The sequence below is a fragment of the Pseudophryne corroboree genome, chromosome 9 (assembly GCF_028390025.1).
Source record: "Pseudophryne corroboree isolate aPseCor3 chromosome 9, aPseCor3.hap2, whole genome shotgun sequence".
NCBI classification, from domain to species: domain Eukaryota; kingdom Metazoa; phylum Chordata; class Amphibia; order Anura; family Myobatrachidae; genus Pseudophryne; species Pseudophryne corroboree.
Window position 1 is genome coordinate 343,317,408 of NC_086452.1, and position 12,039 is coordinate 343,329,446.

The 12,039-nt window shown below is 44.2% G+C and overlaps 1 protein-coding gene and 1 long non-coding RNA gene across 6 annotated transcripts in view; one reads left to right on the forward strand and one right to left on the reverse strand.

Annotated features, from left to right (window-relative positions):
* Nucleotides 1-12,039, reverse strand: part of DMC1 (DNA meiotic recombinase 1) — a 465,896-nt gene that overhangs the window by 273,069 nt on the left and 180,788 nt on the right. The window lies entirely within an intron of this gene.
* LOC134957022 (uncharacterized) lies at nucleotides 9,336-10,365 on the forward strand. The gene is made up of 3 exons (XR_010186394.1): nucleotides 9,336-9,357; nucleotides 10,083-10,197; nucleotides 10,279-10,365. It is a non-coding gene; the product is annotated as an uncharacterized LOC134957022 (long non-coding RNA).

Here is a 12,039-nt window from a genome sequence, read left to right on the forward strand (position 1 = left end):
ACGAGGGGTCAAAAGAATCCCTACCACCGGGTTTATCTGGGAACTGCGAGAAGAAAGAGCGTAACAGTCTGGGGGCATGAAGATCACAACTGCGCACCCACGACCGCTCCTCCGGGCCATACCCCTTCCAGTGCACCAAAAATGACAGCCGACCCCGAACCATCTTGGAGTCAAGAATCCTTTCAACAACAAACTCCCTCTGGCCACGTATCAGAAGAGGGGAAGGTCTTCCACTGGAAGAAGGATTACTAATCGCCCGTTTTAAAAGGGAACAATGAAATGTTTTATTGATACCCAAAGAACGGGGTAGATCTAACTGAAATGCCACCGGATTGATAACCCTAGTGATCTTATAAGGACCGATGAACCGGGGGCCTAACTTATGAGATGGCTGTCTCAACTTCAAATTCTTGGTAGACAACCAGACGAAGTCTCCTAATTTGAAGCTGCAGGGTCTTTTCCGCTTATCAAAAACCCTTTTTGTCACTAATGACACAGACACAAGGGCTTTCTTCACTTTCCTCCAAATACCTCTAAGGACCAAAACCACAGAGGAACCACCAGGCGTGGAGTCCAGGGGGTCAAAAGAATTGGCCTTAGGATGATGACCATACACACAAAGTACTGCGAGCGATCTCCAGAAAAACGATCCGGGAGATTTACTTTCGGCTTCTTAACCCCTGAAGGTACTGCTACTGCGGGAGCTCCGCCAGCGGCCTGCGAGGTGGGCATTTTAATGGACAAATCATTAAATTGTCGAGTCAGGACCTGCACCTGATCGACCACCTGTTGCAAAGTATTTTGAGGGGTATGCTCCATATTCCCACAAAATTTCAACAGGAGTATTAGGCTGCTGAATATGTTATGCACACCAGTGCCAGCAGGAATGTACTGGTGTCTGAACGGTGAGGGATGCAAAACAAATGAACTCACAGACAGACTGGGGAATATGACATTACATACACAGAAGGTGATAGGGTAACAAAATAAACACAAAGTGAACAGAGAAGCTCAAAGGCTAAGAAACTGGGTGTCTCCCTAGTATTAGGAATGCTCAGATGGAAAGAAGCAAGATGTAGTGATTTAATACGTAGAGAACCCGAAATGCTGTTGCTAAGGGCAACAGCAAAACCCTAAAGGGTTACCAACGGGTGTGGCAGTAAACTCCTTGGTCAGAGATGGAATAATAGACACAAGGAGAGTCTCCACAATCCTAGTCCTCACTTGCAGTGCACTGGTTCAGCTTACTGCCACTAAACTGACACCTGAACACCTTGCACAGTGAGAAAGGATTTTGGCAGGCAAGTCTGAGAATACAGCCGCAAACTTGCTAGGTTCACAGAGTAGCAAAAGAACCCCAGCAGGGTAAACGACTGACTCCAGTCTTACTGCTAGGTCTGGATTGGCAGAGTGTAATACCAAATCCCAAGGCCTATTTGCAGTAAGCAACAAACAAATACAAAGTTACACAGTACTAGCTAGCTTTCAGGAACTGACTAACCAACAAAGATTCAGCAGCATCTGCCTAACCTGAGAAGAGGGTTTATATAGCAGGTGCTGTCCACGCCCCACTCAGACCTCACAGACTGTGAGCACAAAAACCAGCACTGGATCCCCTGCCGTGCACAGAGCCTGTAACCACTGCACAGCAAAAGACCCGAACCGGAGTATCAGCTACGCTCAGGTTACTCCGCTAGCACTTGTCTCCCGGTTGCCATGACGACGTGGCAGCACAGAGCAGGAGACCCTAACACCATAGTATCTAATTCCTCTAGTAATGTGCCTGACCACTTTACTATGGCTTTAGAAATCAACGCACAAGCAATAGTGGGCCTTAAAGCCATGCCTGTAGCAGTGTATAGTGATTTGAGTGTAGTCTCAATCTTGCGGTCAGCCGACTCCTTTAAGGCAGTTGAACCAGGGACAGGTAAAACCACCTTTTTAGACAACCTAGATACAGAAGCATCTACTATAGATGGGGTTTCCCACTTCTTTCTATCCTCTTCAGGAAAAGGGAAAGCAATGAGAATTCTTTTAGGGATCTGGAATTTTTTCTCTAGGTCTTCCCAGGATTTTTCAAACAAAGAGTTTAACTCCTTAGAAGCAAGGAAGGTAAGCGAGGATTTCTTATGTACTGTAAAATAAGATTCCTCTTCCTGCTCAGGTACCTTCTCAGAAATATGCAAAACATCCCTAATAGCTTCAATCATCAGTTGAACCCCTTTAGCAAGGCATGCATCTTCCCCCTGCATATCCCCATCACCTTTATCAGAGTCGGTATCAGTGTCAGCTTGCATTATCTGGGCAAGTGTACGTTTTTGCGGGTATGTAGGTGGAGGTTTAGACGAAGTAGTGGGAGCTGAATATTTCAAACCCTCTACAGATTCCCAAAACCTGCGTCTCTTTCTTAATATGCGACATCCTAGTTGCAATCTGGGAGATCATTCCCCTTAAAGAATCCACCCATGGGGGTTCGGATTCAGACGGCTCAGACAGTATATTGTTGTCCTGAGTACATGGAATAGACTCCTCAGGAGAAGATAAACACTCTGCAGCACAGGACAGAGTCCTTAGACATGGTAATGTGGATATACACTTACACACACAGGAAAATGTCAGACACAGTTTCCCCCAGAGCTCCTTCAGAGAGTCACAGGCATAAGGAGCCAGCCACAGTTATGGAGATATGTGGAGGGCAGCGCTCCCTGTCAGCGTCTCTTTCCTATGATCTGCAGGGAGAAAATGGTGCTGTTGAGTGCTGGATCCGCTCTGAGAGGAAGCCCCGCCCCTTGTAATGACGTGCGGCTTCCCGCACTAATTGTTTACACTGGCCTGAGGTTTCTTTGTGTTAACAGCGGGATTAGCCCCTGTTAGCTGCGTGACCAGTGTAGGGTGTATCTGCGCTGGCTCACGACGTCCCTCAAAGCGCCTACACAGTGTGTTGCTGAGCCTTGCCAGAGTGTAGCCTGTCAGAGCTGTGCTCCCACCCTTGTGCCGCCATACCTGGCGGTGACCCGCTAACCGGGACGCCGGTGCTGTACTCACCACTCTTATTTCTTCTGGCTCTGTTAGGGGGTGGTGGCCGTGCTGTGGGAGTGAGCGGTCGCCTCATGGGCTTGCGATCAGCACCCTCAGGATCTCAGTGTCCTGTCAACGGAGTAGAGAATCATTAACTCTTCAGGAAGTTGGTTCCTACTCCCCCCCCCCCCCCTAAGTCCCACGAAGCAGGGAGGCTGTTGCCAGCAGCCTTCCTGTACCTAACTACCTCTAGAAAACAACAAAACCAGAAAAACTCCTAGAAGCTCCCCTAGCTGTGACCGGCTCCTCCAGGCACATTTTCTAAACTGAGTCTGGTAGGGGGGGCATAGAGGGAGGAGCCAGCCCACACTATTAAACTCTTAAAGTGCCAGTGGCTCCCAAAGGACCCATCTATACCCAATGGTACTAAATTGGACCCCAGCATCCTCTAAGACGTAAGAGAAATACTAAATACTACCTGTGGCATAAAGAACCTTTTTAACATCAATTACCAATCATTACGGTTCGGTCAAAATCCCAATATAAAACCGCCCACAACATCGACAAAAAAAAGAATGATATCGATGGGGGTTTAAAAACCCGATCAAAACTACTGTGTTGTAAATATGTCAGTTGTTTCAAAACCCCAGCAATCCTGCTGCTTAGTAAATTAACCCCCCTTAACAGAAAAGGGAAATATGTTAATAACCATTGAAAAACTAGTTATTTTTAATAAATAAGATGCAAAGGTAATTTCCAGTTTAACCGAGAACTATGACTATTTTTAAAATTCTCAGGAACAAAAATATTGATATCATGGTTACTAAAGAACAGAGTAATTCAATTGCTGCTCCCATCAGGCATGATAACAGGCATCAATTGAATATTGGGGGTAATTCAGAGCAGCAGTAAATTCGCAGCAGTAGATTTGTTAGCAGTTGGGCAAAACCATGGGGGTAATTCTGAGTTGATCGTAGCAGGAACTTTGTTAGCAGTTGGGCAAAACCATGTGCACTGCAGGGGAGGCAGATATAACATGTGCAGAGAGAGAGTTAGATTTGGGTGAGTTATTTTGTTTCTGTGCGGGGTAAATACTGGCTGCTTAATTTTTACACTGCAATTTAGATTTCAGTTTGAACACACCACACCCAAATCTAACTCTCTCTGCACATGTTATATCTGCCTCCCCTGCAGTGCACATGGGCCCTCATTCCGAATTGTTCGCAGTGAATCATCGCATCGCAAACGGCCATAAATCAACTAAATGCGCATGCGCAAAAGCGGAAATACGCATGCGCGAGCATAGCAATACGACACTTGTGCAGAAATACTACAAAGGAAATTGCTAGTTACACAGAAACGTAAACGGGGAGTGGCGAAGGCGTGACAGAGGCGTGACTTCGCAATCTTCCGACATGGGCGTGAAAGTGGGTGTATAGTGTGGGAGTATGCAACTAGCAGTAGGCGTGTTTTTCGTATAAATGCATTGTCGCTGTTAAACCTAACATAGCAATTCCTTGCAATCTTTACGCAGCAGCCGAGTAGGTCTGCAGTTACTCTGCATTTGCGAAGTAGTGTTACAAGTGTGTATGCACTAATTACCAGTTAATTGGAGAGCCCATTCATCTGTTGCCCAATTACTTGCTAAACACTGCTCTGCTGTAGTACTGCAAACAGCAATTGTGTGGACACATTACATGTTTATTCTAAGCACCTATAAATCTGTCACGCTGACAAATAAGGTTTTTATTTAGGGCCAAGTGTTTGGCTAAACATTGTTGTTAAGTGCATGTTTTAATGTGTGTAATACTACCAAATGCAAACAAGTGAAATTAACCAAACTTATAAACTACATCAGCAACATCTAAACTACATAATGTCACGATCTAGGTAATTCCTTATCAGTATTTACCTTCCAAATGCCTCCTGAGACTGTCCCAGTGTTCCAAGCCTGGATTCCATCTGCACTGTCTGTGTGCAGCACGCTGCATCTCATTGTCTCAAATCTCTTTACTGTGATTCTGGCAGCTTCATGGTTAAAGCTCACATTCAAGTTACAAACAATCTTTCCCTCCAAAAGCTACCATGGGCGCAGCCATGTTACCTTTCAGCCTATCAGCTACACTCTGCTCTCAGCCTGATTACACAGCAGCTGCACTCTGGTCTCTGGTTAATCAGCCAGCCAATCCCTGCTTCCCAGCAGGTATAAATATCCTGTTCCTGGGGTGGAAAGATGTCAGTGCTTCAATTGTCTTCAGTGATTCCAGTGTGCAGTTCTCCCATGGACTTTCTCTGCAGTACAGCCTGACTCCCTGGTGATTACACTCTGCAGTGTAACCCGACACTCCAGTGATTAACCCTCTACAGTCTACCCTGATTCACCTGTGTCTGAACTCCGGCTTTCCAGCAGCCATTCTCCAGATTCTTCTACAGCTCTCCAGCGATCCCCAGCATCACTTCATGCTTCACCTGTGCTTCTAAGTACAATAGTGCATTTCTATCTGCGAACCCCAGCTTCACTCAAAGCTTGCCAACGATCCCAAAGTAACCATCGGTGTTCCGTCATCGATCCTAAGTATTTCTCTGAACTGTGTTTCCTATTACCAGTACCAAGTCATCAGTATTCCTCTGAACTGTGTTTAATAAAACCATGGAAGTTTCCCTTGTTGTCGTGGTCACGCCTTCGGGCATTTGTTCTAAAGGTTCCCTGCATGTCCAAGAACCCTGTACTGCCTCCCAGTTACACATATACCTCAGCCCCTACAACTGAGGCTTCCCCCTGGTCAGCACCAGCCCTCAGTTGTGACACATAAAATGTTACCTTTGTATATTCCAAATATCAGGACCAACATAATGCAGCATACACTTAATTTTTAGCATAAATTAAAAAAAAATCTTTGGTTAGAATATCTGTCAATGTTTAAAATGATGTCCTGTTGCCCATAGTAATTCAAATCCCGAGTTGTGACTATTTTTTTAATATGGACATTAAAGTGTGGTGCAAGGCATACCTGTTGCATTTTTAAAGATGCAATGCTTGTATTTTTTTTTCAGATTGTTCCCTTGTTCACCAAGTGTCTATATGCTTTGCTAAACTTTCCTGGACTAAGATTAACATAATGAATTAACTTTAATAAAGTACACAAATTTGTTTAAAAATTTTTTTTTTATTACTGCTGTAATATATTTTGAGATCCAAACAACATGGCTACAGGTGAGTATCACAGGCAAAGATGGACCAAGCAGCAAGCAGATGCCACTCACACAAATGACATAGCAGAACTCAGTACTAGGGAAACTCCAGCTTCTGACAAAATCATAATTTAATTGCAATTAAATTATATGGTGTAAACACCCTGCCAGACAAATATATTTGGCCAACTCTGTAAGATTCATGAGCCACCACACAAACACAACAATACACAGCACACTAGGAAGAGGAAGATGGCTCTGGTGTTTAGGAAAAAAAGCTCAGGCTACAATATATCAAAACATATATAATACATTTCACTAAGAGGGAGTTATCCATTCTGGCCACACAAGCCAACACAAAAAAAACATAGAGTCAACATGAAAAACATGGGTGCTGCCCATCTGGAGAGACATCACTTTCTTTTTTTTTTCCCCGCCTGATGCTGTTCTTCTTGGCTTGGTCTGCGGAGCGACCTTCGTGGGCCCTGCCCAGTGGGATGTTCTTCCTGGGGACGGGGCAGGGGAGGGAGCCGATGTGGCTGGCTCTCTGCCACTGTGGGCAAGGGAGACAGCGATGGCCTGGAGCCCTTGCAAGATGTTATTTGCCAGGTTTTGGAATGAGGAGGCCAGTTGATCTTGTCCCTGCCTGATCTCTGCCAGACCTTGGCAGAGTTGAGCAACACCTTGCTCCACACTGGTTCTGTGCTCAGTGAGCCGGACAGCTATCTGGCTTACCTCCCGGATCATCCTGTCCTGAAATGCATTTAGGCTCTCACCATACCTAGCAATTTCAAGCAGGATCTCCGGGATAGCAGATGGTTGGGTGGGGGGGCCAGTTGGAACCTGGATAGGTGGGATTTGGGGTCCCACACTGCCAGACCCACTAGGTCCCTCCACCTCAGCCTCAGCCACATAACCCTCCTGTGACTCGACCTGCTCACCCCCCTGTGCTGTGTTATGTGCAAAGCAAATAGAAGAATGTGTGGAAAAAGAGTAGAAACAAACAATGAGACTTTTGTTTTTAATAATTATTAAAGAAACAAATGTGTGTAAACTTACCTGGCAAGTCATGTGCCGTCAGGATTTCTGGCAGGTCCGTGTCCATATGAGACACCCCTGTCCCCTCCTCATAACTGACACAGTCCATCGCTATCTCCTCCAACTCTGTATACTCCACAGCGCCAGATGGTCCTCCCCCTGTAGCCCTCGAGGCATTCCACTCCGCAGCCCTCTTGCCCTTCAGGCGGGATTTGAAGTCGGCCCAACTACATATGTTTGGAAAAATAGGGGCAAGGTAGAGTATTAAAAATAAAGGCTTTAATATATAGGACACATGTTATGCATTTGTTTGCTACAGACAACATCACATGTAACTAGCTTTTTAGGAATACTTAGCACACATAATGGACTGCCAATATACACTTACCGTCGTCTAACTTCCTGTGATGTTCGGACGATAGAGCCGACTTCATTGACAGAATGAGTGATGTCCCTCCAGATGCGATCTTTCGTAGCAGCACCCATGTTTTTTCGGTCCTCTATGAATTTTTGACATGGCCTGCGTGACCAAAACACGCAACTCCCTCTTAGTGAATACGGGCTGCCTTTTTTTTCGCCTTGAAGTAGCCTGTGAGCTTTGTTCCTGTTGCTCCTCACCATCTTCCTCGTCACTAGCAGCTTCTGTATGTTGTGGTTGTGCGGCTAAAGCGGAATCTTCCTCAGTTTCCCCAGTATGTCTGTCTGGCAGGGTAACCCCGCTTAACTGCTGGATCTCAGAAGCTGGAATGTCTCTAGTACTGGGTCCTGCGTCTTCACAATCCGCAGAGGCGGATTCCAGCATTCGCCGACGCAATGCGATACGTCTTTGAGCCAATTCTGCCTGCTCCCGCTGCAAGCGGTCCATCTCTGCTGCAAAATCCTCACGAGTAGCCATGTTGGTAATGACATGTTCTGTACGCACAGGTGTGTATGTATTTATAGCTACGTGTGCAGCGTTAATTCACACAGGTGTAAATTATGCTAATTGTGTGACTGATTGTACTGCTTATTTAAGAGCATGGTTTGCAGCCTGTGTGAGTTGGTGTATGATGAAAGAAGCTGCTGTGTGTTTGCTGTGTGTCTACAGAGAAGGTGGTCGGCTTTTGCCCAACTTTGCAGAGTGAGTAGTTTTAGCATTGTCTTGCAGACAAATGTCTGTTTTTTAGCTTTTAACATGTATAGCGTAGTGCGCTTTTGTGGCTAAGTTTCTTTTATGAGTATTCCTACATTAGTCAATTATCAAGCCAAGTATGTATGGTGGTGCAATGGAACTGGGTTTATGTATTTTGGAGAATATCTGTTTGATATTTAAATGGTTTAGTATGCCATATTTGTTATTTTCTGACCTGTACTTTACAGTGTGTATGTTATATTGTTTGCACAGTTTGATCTCTTAGACTCCTTCTGTGTCTCTTGTAGGTGTCTCATTGTGGGATTACAGTCCTTTCTTTTGTTTTTGGCCAAGTAGGCGGATTTTTGGTTTTTGTTTTCCACACATTTGAAGTTTTATATATTGATCAGGTAAGTAGCCTTTCCCTGTGTGTGCTGCTGTTTTTTGTAATTGTCTATATGATCTCTTAGACTCCTTCTGTGTCTCTTGTAGGTGTCTCATTGTGGGATTACAGTCCTTTCTTTTGTTTTTGGCCAAGTAGGCGGATTTTTGGTTTTTGTTTTCCACACATTTGAAGTTTCATATATTGATCAGGTAAGTAGCCTATCCCTGTGTGTCCTGGAGTGTGTTTGTAGTAAGTGTATTTTTTTTTTTTTTTTGGTCCATTTCTCTCTCTTGTAGGTGTTATTTCTTGGTTTACAAAGCATTTACTTTTGACAAAGTAGGGCTGATTTTTGCTGTATTAGCTACTAAAGGACCACCTTGTTTTTTATTAAAAATTTAAGTTTTGCTTTCAAAATAACTTTATTCATACTTAGTTGTTTTATTATATATTGTGGCAGTTATTATATGGGTATGTTTGAAATCTCAAATCCTTTTTTTTTAGTGATGTTAACCTATGTTTTAAATAATTAGCTAAAGGTTTCTTTTTGTTTTGTTCCCAATTTTTTGTTTTGTACCCGTATTTTATTCTGGAAGAAATGGAGTATGCTCCTCCAGTAAGTTAACACCCATACACTTTGACTTTGATTATGGCTGACAATGTTTTTTTTTTAAATAAATTGATTCTTACCTTCATTTTAAGTTGGTGATGTCCATTCATGTGGCAGCTGAAGCCCTCCCACCCCAACCCACGGAACCACTCCTACCCCAACCGCTGCAAGCCCTCCAACCGCAACCGGCTCCTCATCATCCAAGGCAACAGAGGCGTGCTAGGCCACCAATTTTCCGTACCCGTGTCCTCCTTTTTGGGATGCCTGATGATGTTGTTGTGCGCAGATATAGGCTGCCACCTCATCTAATCCTAGACACTCTCTCCATAATAGAGAGTGATCTAGAACAATCCATTAGGTATCCTACAGCAATACCAGCATTGACACAATTCCTTGCTGTGTTACATTTTGTGGCCACTGGTTCATACCAGCATGTTGTGGGCGATCTGGTTGGCATGTCGCAGGGCCAGTTCAGTAAGGTCCTGCGGCGTGTCACCCATGCTTTTATTAAGCGCATTAAGCAATTTATTGCTATGCCTTTGGATGTTGGGGCCCTAGATGTGGTGAAGCGGCAATTTGAGGAAGGTGGTAGTCGCTTCCCACATGTTATTGGGGTTGTGGATGGCACACATGTAGCTATTGTACCACCAAGATATAATGAAGAAATTTATAGAAACAGGAAACTGTTTCATTCTCTGAATGTAATGGTTGTTTGTGGGCCATCCCTCCAGATCCTGTCCCTGAATGCTAAGTTCCCGGGGAACTCCCATGATGCCCATGTCATTAGACAATCAGGGATATGGCACAGATTAAGATCGATGGAAAGACAAGACATGTGGTTATTGGGTGAGTGTTTTTATTCATTTTCTAACAATAATATTTTAAATATTTACATTCTAATTATTTTCTTGTCTTCTCATCAAACAGGAGACCGTGGATATCCTTGCACCCCCTGGCTCATGACTCCTTACAGTAAGCCCAGGCCAGGACCACAGACGGCATTTAACTCCGCTCTTACTGCCACTAGACAGCTGGTGGAGCGCACGATTGGTGTCCTTAAAGGACGCTTTCGTGTGCTCCACCGCACTGGTGGCGACATCATGTATTCGCCGGAGATGGTAAGTAAAATAGTGGTCCTGTGCGCTATTCTACATAACATCGCTGTAAGGAGTTGCGTTGAGCTTCCTCACACAGAGGAATTGCCAGATGAGGAGCCAGGGGTTGGGCGGAGATTCGGTGGGGGGAGTGTTTCCCGAAGGGGAAGCGAAGTAAGGGCACGCATTGTGCAAGAATATTTCAGGTATAGTGTTTTTTTTTCAATATTTTTTTTTTTTTAAAACACTGTCTGTTTATGTTCATTTTGCTCTGATGTCATTTATGTAGCTATTGAAAGGTCATTGTGTAATTGTTTTGGTGTGTGTGGATATATTATTAGTTGTTTATGTAAATATTCAAACATGTTAACCTTACAATGTTTTTATTCTTTGTTAAATATTGTTATGTTGCTAAATATTTTTTTTTTTTGGTTTTCTAATCCTGTTTTCTTTTAAAAAAACAACAACATATGATACTAAATGTTGAACACTTTGTGACTGTGCAGCTGATTGTTCAGACAAAATGTGGTGAGTACACAGATTTATGTTTAAATTATAATAAAAGTGTGTGTGTGTGTGTGTGTGTGTGTGTGTAATTGTGAGAATAGGTTCGTTTATTATCATGCTCTTCCGCGACTGCGTATTTCCGCTATAGCGAACTAACCCCTCTGCTCTTCACAGCACTGCAGACAGCAATAAAGTTTATTCAATGCACACATCAATAAAGTTTATTTAGACGACAGCATAGATTTTAGACCAATCACATGCCAACACACACTATAAATATATGCCCAAATGTGAAATACGCCATTGCCATGATGCGTGCTGCACCCTTCACCCGGCGTGAGCTCCGCGTGCTGGTGGCGGTGATGGACCGCCGCGTAGGCCGCCTAGGGCGCTTTATCCCAAATCGGGTAAAGCGCGAGGCCTACGCGGAGGTCCAGCGCTTGTTAAGGAGCCGCAGCCGGAGGTCGATAATCCAGCTGGAGAGGCGCTGGAGCGACCTGCGAAGGCGCACGCCAGACTTGTTGGCGGAGCTACGCCAACAGATCCGGACCCTACGTGGCCGCAGTAAGTTACATTTCGGTACATGACGGATTTTACGCATAACCTAAGCATACTTTCACTAAGTGAGAGTGTGAAAATTTGCACACTTACAATAAGCATGAGTGTGTGTGGGTAGGTCAAGCAGTGATGTTTACCTCCCAACATGACCTTTTCCAGGAGGGACAGAATACTCTGCTTCTGGACTTGTCACTTAATTTATTGAATAAAGGTTTCTCAGCGCAGGTGATGGCAATCATACATTAAGAGTGAAGTGACGGAGCAGAACATTCTGTCCCTCCTGGAGATGCTCATGTTGGGAGGTATGGTACTGACTATGTTGTTGTGCATAATTACTACACAGGCTGACAACTGAACACAATAACCTGCTCAGTGGGTTTTTTTTTTAAATTCCTGTTGGTTTTGAGAACTGGTGATGTTGCCTATAACAAACATTCAGATTATATATATTATGGGATAGAAGGTGCTTAAGAAAGTTTAATTATATTATTATTGGTTGCTAATGACAACATCACCAGTGTAAACATTT